This window comes from Balaenoptera physalus (assembly GCF_965194825.1).
Source record: "Balaenoptera physalus genome assembly, chromosome: 12".
NCBI classification, from domain to species: Eukaryota; Metazoa; Chordata; class Mammalia; order Artiodactyla; family Balaenopteridae; genus Balaenoptera; species Balaenoptera physalus.
The window spans coordinates 87,899,701-87,912,469 of NC_138897.1; the positions used below are offsets into that span (position 1 = coordinate 87,899,701).

Below are 12,769 nucleotides of genomic sequence, written 5' to 3' on the forward strand. Positions count from 1 at the left end.
AGCTGAACTGATTAGAAAGAAGGATTTAGGAGGGAAAATGTAAGAGTCTCAGGCAGGGTTGGAAGGAGACGGGAAACTGGGATAAGAAATCTGGACCGTCTGCCAAGTGATAAAGGGGACTGAGGCAAGTCACTTCCTTGTTCTGAACAAGGAGACCCCAGAGGAGTGTAGATGCCATCATGGGCTCCTTGGAGCAGTTGCTGGGAGAACCAGCAAGGCTCTGTGGGCTGTGCAGGCAAACAGGGTTCAAATCCCGGCTCTGCACTTCCTGGCTATGTGAGCTTGAGAAAGTGACTCAATCTCTCTCAGCCTTGGTTTTCTCATCCATCATATGGGAATAACAAAACAGCTATGTATTTTAAATTCAGCTATGTATTTTAAGGTAATCTTTGTATGGGGGGCACATGGGAATTACTCAAATGCTCAACGAATGGCATCTGTTGTTTTTGTTGTTAATATTATTGCTATTATTATGCCAGGTGTTCTGCACTCCTTGGAGGAGTATATGATAAAGTTGGTGGTAAATCAGCACCCTCCTCAACTGCACTATCCCAACACAAATGTTGAACCTTCATAAAAATAATGATTGTGACTTTCCTCTCCAGCACACCAGGCTTTAGTGGGAACCCCAGAAAGTACCTATACAATGTGTTTAAGCTTGAAGGCCCAGGTCCTGGGTTCAAATTCCAGCTCTGCCACTTGCTGGCTATGTGACTTTGGGAAAGTGAATTCACCTCTCTGAACCTCAGCTTTCACAACTTCTAAAAAATGGGATGATTATAATATGGATCTCATGGAACTAAACTCACTTATTAGCACCGTTCCCGGCACATAGTAAACCCTCAATTAATGCTGGTTATTATCATCATCATCATTATTATTCAGACTCAGTTTTCTACTTGATCAAGTGATTATTTTGTTCATTTACTAGTGAAACTTGAACCTGGCAGGCGCCTCTTGCAGAGTGACCATGGGCAACTCACTCCACCTGTCTGATTCCTAACCAACAAGGGTAAATAATGAAAACTATAAACTCCAAAAGACAAGGCCCCCATCTGGCTTGGTAACAATACTATTCCCTCAGTCTTTAGAACAATGCCCAGGCTACAACAAGCACTTAAAGAAAGAAAGAGGGCTTCCCTGGTGGCGCGGTGGTTGAGAATCTGCCTGCTAATGCAGGGGACACGGGTTCGAGCCCTGGTCTGGGAAGATCCCACATGCCGCGGGGCGGCTAGGCCCGTGCGCCACAACTGCTGAGCCTGCGCGTCTGGAGCCTGTGCTCCGCAACAAGAGAGGCCGCGATAGTGAGGGGCCCGTGCACCGCGATGAAGAGTGGCCCCCGCTTGCCACAACTGGAGAAAGCCCTCGCACAGAAACGAAGACCCAACACAGCCAAAAATAAATTAATTAACTTAAAAAAAAAAATGAGTAAAATTGAAAATCCCTTAAAAAAAAAAAAAAAAAAGAAAGAAAGAAAGAAAAAGCACTAATTAAACATATTTGCTTGATGAGTTCTTTCCCAGAAAATGTCTGTGCCCAGCACAAGCTGTCAGCACCAAATGGACGTACAAGGAAGGTGAACACCTCCCTCCCCAAACCCAGACCCAAACTCTGAAGACCCCCTTGTTGCTAGAGGAAGCACCTGGCCCACACCAGCCTAAACAGCCTGGACACTTCGGCTCTGCCCCAGAGAGCATGCAAGGAGGTCAGAGATAGGCTGTCTCCCCAGACAACAAACTCTTACAGACCACCAGGAATCCTCTCTTAAATAATAATATATTTATAAATCTGAGGCCCCTTCTGACCTCTTCTCAAAGCAAAAGCATCCTCTGAAGGCCCTGGGACATGATCATATTGATCTTGTCTGGGCTGTAATTTCGTGGCTTTGAGTTGAGCAGACAGGGTCGGCCTACCCAGCTGGCTGTGGCCTGGTGGCTCCGGGGTGCCCAACAGCAGCTGGGATGAAAAAGAAATCAGATCTATCCTCCAAAGTTGGGGAGAGCAGCTGCTGCAGGCCAGGCTAAGGGCGGGGACAGGAGTTGCTGGCGGACATCTCCTCCTGCCCTCAGGCATGGCCTGGCAGCCTCTGAAGGCCCACGGGAACGGAATGAATGGACCATGAGTCCCTGAGGCTCTGGTCAGGCAGGGACATAGCGAGGGGTGCAGTTCTGAGTCCAGGCCCTGCCCCTTGGCCAGGCTGGACCTTACCTGGCCAGATGGTGGAGTCTCAGGAGGCCACAGGCCTGGGCCCCAGGGGCACTGTGCCCCCAACAGCGACAGTCAGAACCTGGCAGACACTTTGAGCTGAGACAAGCTCTCAGGCCAGCCAGGCCCTCCCTGCTGCTGAGGCTGCCGTCTACTGTTTACCCGCCGCCTGTTTTCCTCATGACAGGGCTTCCAAGAAGTGCAGAAAGAAATCAATGCAGCTGGTCCTGGTGCCCACTGCCCCCACCTTTCTCTCCCGCTGCCAAAGTTCAGCGCCGCCTCCTGTAAAGCTGCGGCAGGCTCTGAGCTGGGCTGAGGGGCAGCCGGAAGTAGAGACACCCCCCCCAGCCCCAGTCCCCTGCCCAGGCTGGAGGCCTTGGGCAGAGGTGTCCCAGGAAAGGCCAGTCAAGGCCAAGCCTTTATCTTCACCCACAGGAGAGAAGTGACCAGGCAGGGAGCAGCGAGGCAGAGTTTTCCCTGCCCCACCTTCCACACAGCACATCACGAACACGGTAGAGGAGGAGTTCACCCTGAAGTCTTGGCTCTGAGTCACCTGGGGCCTTGGTTAAAAATTCAGACTCTCAACCCAGCCTTGGGGACTCAGTTTCAAGAGATCTGGGGGGGGGGGGCCAGGATTGGGCACTTTAACAAGCCCCTAGGTCATTCAGCTGAGGAGCCAAGTTTGGGAAACCGTATTTGTGTGCTAAGATGCAACTTCCAGAATGCTAATCACTGCGACGCTCAGAAGAGAAAAGAACTGGAAGTAAGAGGATAGCTAGATAAAATACAGGACACCCAGATCAATTTGAATTCAGATAAACAACAAATATTTTTTAGTATAAAAATCTCAAATACTGCATGGGATATACTTATATTAAAATTTAATTGTTGTTTATCTGAAATTCAAATTTAACTAGGCATTATTATCATTTTTTAGTTTTTGCAAAATCTGGCAGCCCAAACTGAAAACCATTTACCATTCCACACCAAAGAACTACTGACATAAACCACAACTCATCCACATAAGAGAATATTTATGGCCACTAAAATGGATAGTAGCAGTCAACACAGCACTTGCCACATGCCAGGCCCTCTTCCACATGCCTCACATTAATGAATTCATGTAATCTCCAAATAACAGAGGCCAGCATCATTATTGTTCCTGTTTGACAGAAGAGAAAACTGAGGCACAAAGAGGTGAAGTCACTCAGCCAAAGCCACACAGCTAGAGAGAGGCAGAGCCACGGATTAAACTAAAGGAAGTCAGATTCCAGTGTTAAGTACAGATTTAATCACCTTACTGCTCTGTAATGGAAGAATAAATGATAAAAGACACACTAGACCATGTAATCTAGCATAAGGTAGAATAATACTTACACCTGATTTCATTCCATAAAATTTATATATAAATTATAAATAAAGGCATTAGAAATGGTTATTAGAAGGTCACACACAGCTGGCAGAAGTACAAACTGGTACAATCACTTTGGAAAAACACCTGGCATATACTATACTGAAGCTATGCAAATAACTCCCTGTAACCCAGTAATCCATTCCCTGATATATACCGTGGGTCTCCACCAGAGGCGATTTTGCCTACCCCTGAGGGGACATCGGGCAATCCCTGGGGACCCTTTTGGCTGTCACAACTTGGGGGATGCTACTGGCACCTAGTGGGCAGAGGCCAGGGCTGCTGCTAAACATCCTCCAATGCTCAGGACAGCCCCCACCATAAAGAACCATCCAGTCCCAAATGTCAACTGTGCCAAGATCAAGAAACCCTGATTTATACTCAAGAAAAACACATGCACCCGTTCACCCAAGAGACACTCGGGAACCAGTGTTCCTAGAAGTACTGTTGGTAGGAGCCCCAAATTGGAAGCCACCCAAATGCCCATCAACAGGAGAAAGGATGAATAAATTGTGGTCTCCTCACACAACAGAATGCTAGATGGGAACGGGAATGAATGAACTGCAGCTACACACAACAACGTGGGTGAATCTCAAGAACATAACGTTGGTGAAAGAAGCCAGACGCAAAAGAGCACATGCTAGGTGATTCCTTTTACATAAAGCTCACAAACAGGCAAAACTAACGCGTGCTGTTAGGAGTCAGGATGGGTCACCCCTGGGGCATGGGTTGGCAGTGATAGGAGGGGCTTGATGGGGCTTCTGGGGTGGGGGACAGGGATGTTCTATTTCTTAATATGAGTGATGGTTCCATGTTTGAGCTGAACACATATGATCCATGTCCTTTTCTGTATGTTTGTTACAAAAAGTCTAAAGAAATCGTGATAAAAGATTTATCTCAGAAGCGGGTGATTTTTATTTTCTCCTTTTTGCCTATTTGTTCTTTCTACAATTTCCACGTTCAACATGTCTTACTTTAATGAATGAGGTCAACAGCAAATATGTTTGTTTATTCATCAAAAATTTGCTGACCCCTGCGATGTCATCCCTAGCATGGGGCCCTTGGGGTGGCAGTGCGGGGAGGTGAGGGCATCCCTGCCCTCAAGGAGCTCACAGTCTTGGTGGGGGTAGGGAGAGGATGTAACTGTTTTACAACCCAGGTCTGGGCCACAGCCAGCCAGTAGTCGGGTACTTCATCTGTCCAGTACAGCGTTTTAATCAAGTTGATTTCCCTGCTGCAGGGCCAGATATCCTCAGCTGTCCGGCACCCCTGCTCCCCTACCAACCTTCCTCCTGCTTACCCAGAGCTGAATCCATCATTGATGTTACCTGCCTGTCCCTGTGCTCGTGGAAGTTTGTCATTCCCCGAATTAGATACTGCAATCAGCACTGTATTATGATGGAAAGATGGACAAAGGAAACAAAAAATGTATAGGGATGAAGAGGCTGGGGGGCTGGGGGACTTGCTTTTGACAGAACAGAAACACACATGGACAAAATACCACTACATAAATAAAGCAGGTTTTATTTGTGACCAACCTTGGGGTTGAGGGGTTATCAACCAAGAAGTCTTAAAGAGAGGTGATGGGCCATTAGAGAAGGTCAACAACCAGGGTGAATCTGGAGAACTGAGCAGCAGCTAAACCTTACTGAGCACTTACTATGTGCCAGGCAGCATGCTAAAGAAGTGCTTTACCTGTACTGTCTTCACTAAACCCAACGACCCCACTGGACAAATGGGAAAACTGAGGCTCAGAGAAGTGACAGGGTTGGCTCACTTAGGACGGCAGAGCTGGGATTTGAACTCAGACCGAGCCTGACTCCAGAGCTACATTCTTTTTTTTTAAAAAGTATTTGTTTATTTATTTATTTATGGCTGTGTTGGGTCTTCGTTTCTGTGCGAGGGCTGTCTCTAGTTGTGGCAAGCGGGGGCCACTCTTCATCGCGGTGCGCGGGCCTCTCACTATCGCGGCCTCTCTTGTTGCAGAGCACAGGCTCCAGACGCGCAGGCTCAGTAATTGTGGCTCACGGGCCCAGCTGCTCCGCGGCATGTGGGATCTTCCCAGACCAAGGCTCGAACCCGTGTCCCCTGCATTGGCAGGCAGACTCTCAACCACTGCGCCACCAGGGAAGCCCGAGAGCTACATTCTTAATCATGAGATTTCCCCCCCTCCCCTCCCACAGGACAGCCACGGAGGCACCATCAGCACCCCTTCTCCTCTCCTCTCAGGGGTCTGCCTGGAGCTACCAGACCCCTGAGGAGTCACACAAGTCAGGAAAGAAGGGAACAGAGTTGAACTGGGAAAGGCAGAGCAGGTGAGCTACAAAGCACTGCTGCAGGGCCCTGCTGGGAACGCAGTTGAAAATACCAGCTGCTCCAACCAGCATCGCCTTTAATCTCTTCAGAAAATGGATGCTGCTCCTGGGTCCCCGGAGAGCCCAAAGTTTGGGCTGAAGGCTTTCTGGAAAAAAGCTGTTGCTGGCGTCTCCACAGTCTCCCCGTGTGACGTCTGACACTCCACCGCAGCACTGGCTGACAAGCGTCTTCAAAGGACAGAAATCGGCAGCTTTGCAGTCTTTTCATACAGATGTCATTCACCCACAGGAAGCGCTCTCCCCGTGCATTGTGAGAGTTATTTTGGTTTAAGGAAGCCAACCCCAGAGCAAATCCAAGAAAGAAATCAAAGAAAGGGAGGGAAAAAGAGCAACTCTGGCAAAAATGAGAAAAAGTGGCATTTGGGTAAACTGCACACAAAACAATCTTTTCCAAGATGATCTTTTTTGAGATCAAGGATGAGGGGGGAGAACTGTGCTGAATGTCAGCAGGTGTGATTGGCTCAGGAAGATGTATGGGGCTTTGTGGGTGTCTGCGGGCCATATTTAAAGAGTAGGCAAAACCCATTCTCAATGAGCCAGACTTGCTGGGCTTACATGTGACCGGGGAGGAGGGTAGGTGATCCCTGCTAGGGGGTCCCCACGGGCTTCTCTGAAGAGAATCTGAGACCCAAAGGGAGAGAACATCCCACATCTCCTGATGCTCCACGTGGGAGCTTATTTCTCTGGGTGGTTTACTGACACAACCATGGCTGAGGCACTGCCCAGCCCCTCTCGGAAAGTTCCTGCGGCAAGGGTACATTCAAAACCCCGAAGTCAGGACTTCCCTGGTGGCACAGTGGTTAAGAATCCGCCTGCCAATGCAGGGAACACGGCTTTGATCCCTAATCCGGGAAGATCCCACATGTCGTGGAGAAACTAAGCCCATGCTCCACAACTACTGAGCCCGCGTGCTGCAACTACTGAAGCCTGTGTGCCTAGAGCCCGTGCTCCGCAACAAGAGAAGCCACCGCAATGAGAAGCCCACGCACCACAACGAAGAGTAGCCCCCGCTCACCGCAACTAGAGAAAGCCCGCACACAGCAATGAAGACCCAATGCAGCCAAAAAAAAAAAAAAAAAAAAAACCCGAAGGCAGTGCAATTCTGCCCAGAGCTGTGTCCTGGCACACCGTGTGGCCTCCCTCTGTCCCCTCCTCCTCTGCATGATGTTTTTCAAACAACAGGGTACATCCTGCACCACCTGGCACGTCTGCACCAGGCCAGGTGGCAGATGTGGCATGTGTCTGGTTCACCTTGTAGAAACTTGGCCATGCAGAATGGACTGGCCGAGAGTTTCCAGAACGCTGTGTAGGGAGAACCGTTTTGGGGGTATTTCTGATTGTAGGTGGTAGAAATTTAATCAAAGAGCTTAACCCCCACCCCAAAAAATCCAAAAAACAAAAACAGGGGCTTCCCTGGTGGCGCAGTGGTTGAGAGTCTGCCTGCCAATGCAGGAGACACGGGTTCGAGCCCTGGTCTGGGAAGATCCCACATGCCGCGGAGCAACTAGGCCCGTGAGCCACAACTACTGAGCCTGCGCGTCTGGAGCCTGTGCTCCGCAACAAGAGAGGCCGCGATAGTGAGAGGCCCGCGCACCGCGATGAAGAGTGGCCCCCGCTTGCCGCAACTAGAGAGAGCCCTTGCACAGAAACGAAGACCCATCACAGCCATAAATAAATAAATAATTTAAAAACAAACAAACAAACAAAAACAACAAAGTGGGCTCCTGTAAATAAACTATTAAGAGACAGAGAAGGTGGCCTCTGGGATGATTCAACCAGGGTCTGTCTCTTTCCATATCTTGACTCAGCCTCTCCTTACAGGCTGGTTTCACTCTGTCCCCAAGAGGCTGTCTGCAACCCCAGCTACAGGCAGCTCTGGGCTTCCTTCCTTGAAGCATCTCAGCTAGACAGAAAAGACAGACTCCCCTCTACGCTTCAATTGAATAATCATGGGGATACTCTAATTGGCCCAGCTTGAGTCATGTGATGTCCCCTTGAGTCATGTGACCAATCACCTTGGCCAGGGGAATGGTGTACTATGATTGGCAGCTCCCCCTCCTCTCTGGGTTGAGTCACATGACTGAGGGGAGGAGGTAGGAAGCAAGATAAGGCCACCACAGGAATGGTGAGGAGCAGGGGTATATCTGCTACATGCTGAGCAATGGTATCTGGCTGCTGCCTGATTTTGTCATCCCATGAGCGCCCAGCCTGACTTCTCCTAGTCCATTATCATGAGAGACAGACTCACAACAGCCATTTGGATCACAAACAGGAACATCCACTGGGCACTCATCAGGTACCAGGCACTCTGCCAAGTGCCTTCCAATGAATAATCTCATTGGATCCTTAGAGCAACCCTCTGTCATCCCATTTTACAGTCGGAGAAGCTGATGCTCAGAGAGGTACAGGGGCTCACCCAGGATCACACAGCTTGTAAGAGGGAGAGCTGGTTGTTGAAACTGACTCTAGTAGACTTCAAAGCTAGTGTTCTTTTTTTTTTTTCACTGAAGTATAGTTGATTCACAATGTTGTGTTAATTTATACTGTATAGCAAAGTGATTCTGTTATACCTATATATATATACATTCTTTTTCATATTCTTTTCCATTATGATTTATCACAGGATATTGAATATAGTTCCCTGTGCTATATAGCAGGACCTTGTTGTTTATGCATTCTCTATATAATAGCTTGCATCTGCTAATCCCAAACTCCCAATCCATCCCTCCCCCACTCCTCCTCCCCCTTGGCCGCCACAAGTCTGTTCTGTCTTTGAGTCTGTTTCTGTTTCATAGATAAGTTCATCTGTGTCATATTTTAGATTCCACACATAAGTGATATTGTATGGTATTTGTCTTTTTCTTACTTCACTTAGAACGATAATCTCTAGATCCATTCATATTGCTACAAATGGAATTATTTCCTTCTTTTTCATGGCTGAGTAGTATTCCATTGTATATATGTACCACATCTTCTTTATCCATTCATCTGCAGATGGACATTTAGGTTGCTTCCATGTCTTAGCTACTGTAAATAGTGCTACAATGAACATTGGGGTGCATGTATCTTTTCGAATTATAGTTTTGTCCAGATATATGCCTAGGAGTGGGATTGCAGGATCATACAGCTACTCCATTTTTAGTTTTTTGAGGAACCTCCATACTATTTTCCATAGTGACTGTACCAATTTACATTCCCACCAACAGTGTAGGAGAGTTCCCTTTTCTCTACACCCTCTCCAGCATTTGTTATTTGTAGACTTTTAATGATGGCCATTCTGACTGGTGTGAGGTAGTACCTCATTATAGTTTTGATTTGCATTTCTCTAATAATTCAAAGTTAATGTTCTTAATATTGACCTCATTCTGACCCCCAGAGGAAAACACTTAAAGGAGTCAAGCTCCCCTAGAGAGGCACAAGGGGATTTACACGCTGGGATAGAGGAAGGTCCCCAGGTACAGTGACCACAGAATGGCAACCTCTAGCACGGAGATACTTGTCACCTGTACAGAGCTAAACCCCGTTCATCACTCACGCAGGGCCTGGCACCAGTGGGTACTCAACAAATGTTGGCTGAACTGGATCCAAGCCCAGGGAAAAGTTAGGATGGAGAGACTCCCCAGGGGGTGTTTGGACTCTAGTCTCTGTGACCAGGGAGTGACACTCCCTGTGACCAGGGAGTGACAAAGTGGGCCCTGACTCCAGGGCAAGTGACAAGTGTCAGATCACATGAGAAGCAGAGGAGCTGCCAGACATTCTAAAGAAGAATCCCAAAGGAGAAACTCAACCTTCCACTACATTGAAAGGACTTTCTGTCTAGCATTATGGGAGACAAGATAACCTGAAAATGCTCACACTACAAAACACCCAGAAATAATGGATAAAATATAGCAACATCCTTTAAATATACAGGTCAGTTCAGTAAGAGAGTAAGAGAAGTTCTCAAGGGTCATAACTAAAGAGGAAACAAAATCAAACTGCTAAGTATGTGAACTGATACTTCAGTGCCCTTGGCAATGAAACGGTGGAACAGGTGCCCATCTTAGTAGTCCAGAGCCCTTCACCCTCAGTGAGAGTGGGTCAGAACACGTCTATCCACTAACACAGAAAGAAAAGAACAGTAGAATTTGATCTATCTTGGCCCTGCCTCTAGATTGGAAAACCAAAAAGTAGTCTTCCCTGGTAATTCATAACCACAGGTCTGCCCTCACATGGGTTTGGAGGTCAATTTTATACTACCCTTCAGGTTCTCAGACTTGTGTACACCATCACCACCTGGATACACAGATTGCTGGGCTCCACCCCCAGAATTCCTAATTCAGAAGATCTGGAATGGGGCCCAAGAATTTTCATGTCTAAATTCTCAGGTGCTTTTGGTCCAGGGACCACACTTTGAGAACTACTGCTGTCAGCCAAGCAATTAGCATTTAAAAAATTCATTCTCTCTAGTAATACCCCTGGACATTAAGCAAAAGCGAATACAAAATCTCTCTAGAGCAGGAGTGAGCAAACTATGACTTGCGGGTCCAAATCGCACCCACCTGCAGGCCAAATCCAGCCACACCCATTAGGTTACTTACTTCTGGTTGCTTTTGTTGCACAACAGTGGGAGCTGAGTTGTTGTATCAGAGACCACAGCTTGCAAAGCTAAGAGTATTTGTTATCTGGCCTTTTACAGAATATAGCTGGCCAACTTCTATGCTAGAGGTAACCCAGGCCACACAAAATTACCAGATTCAATCCTACTAAAGATGAGCTTTCAATCCAAAATTACAAAACACCAGGGGAAACAGTCTACTCTGTGTGAGAATCAATACACACAACTAGCAAGATCAGATCTAAGAACTTCAGATAAAGGAGTTATTATATAGACTATAAACATAACAGAGGGGCAGAGCCTACACTTAGCAACTCTTAGGTCTTCAATCAAGTGGCGTCTACGGTGTGCCAAGCTTTGGGCCAAGTGTTTTACATGGTCCAAATCCTTTTCACATGAAGAACTCCATACCAAGTATGAGATCAAGGCTCAAAGATGTCTCTTCAGTTGCCTAACTTTATACAGCAAATATGAAAGAGAGCCAGGATGAAACCCAGTTCTAGAAGGTTCTAGAACCTATGACTCGCTTCCACTCCACAACAGGGTGATCTACAGTAGGGATTGGGAGCGCTTAACTTGGAGTACCTAGCTAAATATGGAGGACCCAACAACTCCCTGAAACTACAATATATGCAAAATGCTATGTGTCTCTAGCATAGAGAGGATCCATAGCTTTCATCAGATTCTCAAAGCTGAAGAAGCCCAGAGATAGTCAGATCCAAATGCAAACCTTCTCTCCACACCATACCAGAACCCTGTTAATAACTAATATTTCTTGTGCACAATGCCAAGCACCATTTGAACTTTGTAAAAATATGCTTGTTTAAATCCCACACAATCCTATGAGGAAGTACTTTTATCATCCCCATTTTACAGATGAGAAAACTGAGGCCACAGAGGGGTCAAGTAACTTGCCTGGGGTCCCACAATTAACAAGTGGCAGAACAGGGACCTCAGAGTGGAATCTACTCACCTGCACGCTTAACTCCTGCCACACTGTCTCCTGCTGCCTGTAGTAAGCAGCCCTCCAGTTCTGAAAGCAATCACTTGTCTATACAAGTTTGGAGGGCCTGGGGTCTTTCCTGTCTACCCTGGAGCCATTTCTACATGCACAAAAAACAAGAGGGTACTTCTACCCTCATTTCAGAGCAAACCTCCTTCCTAATCCCAATCTTCATGTCCAGAAGAATATTTCAAGGCCAGCCAGACATGAACAGGACACTTCTTGGAGTGTGAGTATTCCCCTGTCCCCCACCACCTTGCCTGGAGCCGGCCTAGACACCAACTACCTACTTGGCTGCTGCCTTGCTCATCGACAAAACACACATTTACCCAATTTTTCAGAATGAGCAATATTTACTCAACAGCCCAGAATGGCTCATATGGAACTATTAAACCCCACTGCCTCAGTCTGCAGCGCGATAATGAATCAGTATTTTGGAGCGATTACGATGCTAATAAGAATGTGTGAGGCACAGAATATCACTGTGCAGGGGCAGCCGCCAAATCCCTTGGACTCCCTGCCTACCAACCTCTCTCTCGGGAATTCCACCATTCCAGAAACCAGCCTGCCTGAGAGCCTCCAGCACCCCGCACCCCAACGCGGGCCGCGCCTGAGTTATAGGAACACAAAGCAGATGAGAAACATAAGCCTACCATTTTGCAGAGGGCGGGCCCCGCTATGCCAGCCCTCGTCCGGGATGTGGAGAGCAACGGTGCCCCCCTCCTGATGGCCCTGAAGGCCCCAGAGCCCCCTATTCTGGCAGGGCCTAGAGTTTCAGCACAGCATTTCACAGACTCAAACACGCACAAATATTGGAGAAAAAATACTTGCTCCCTCAGGCTGCATGCCTGAAGCAATGTTGGATTTGGTGTTTTTTGGGTTGTTGGGTATTTTTTTTTTGATCTTTCTCTTTTCACAAGCCCCTAGGTAAATAATAACTGGCAGAAAGTAAGCACATATTTGAATGTGGTGAGGCCCTCCCCTGCCCCCCTCCCCATCTACCCAGGAAAAATGGTTCTATTCCTGTCCGTACCTTGACCTGCTGCATCCTACAGACTGATGAATTTTCTGGATGCCTGGAAAGGCCAGGCATGCACTTTCCAGCCAGGGGACAGTGGTGGGTGCATCTGAGTCTCCTTGTCTAGGCACTTCTCCCACCCTAGGGTCCAGGCCCTCAA

The 12,769-nt window shown here is 47.6% G+C and overlaps 1 protein-coding gene and 1 long non-coding RNA gene across 4 annotated transcripts in view; both read right to left on the reverse strand.

Annotated features, from left to right (window-relative positions):
- CUX2 (cut like homeobox 2) overlaps positions 1–12,769 on the reverse strand; it is a 267,749-nt gene that overhangs the window by 230,080 nt on the left and 24,900 nt on the right. The window lies entirely within an intron of this gene.
- LOC309639555 lies at positions 5,473–9,645 on the reverse strand. Its single transcript, XR_014251735.1, has 2 exons — positions 7,692–9,645; positions 5,473–7,399 (listed from the first exon to the last, which is right to left on the reverse strand). It is a non-coding gene; the product is annotated as an uncharacterized lncRNA (long non-coding RNA).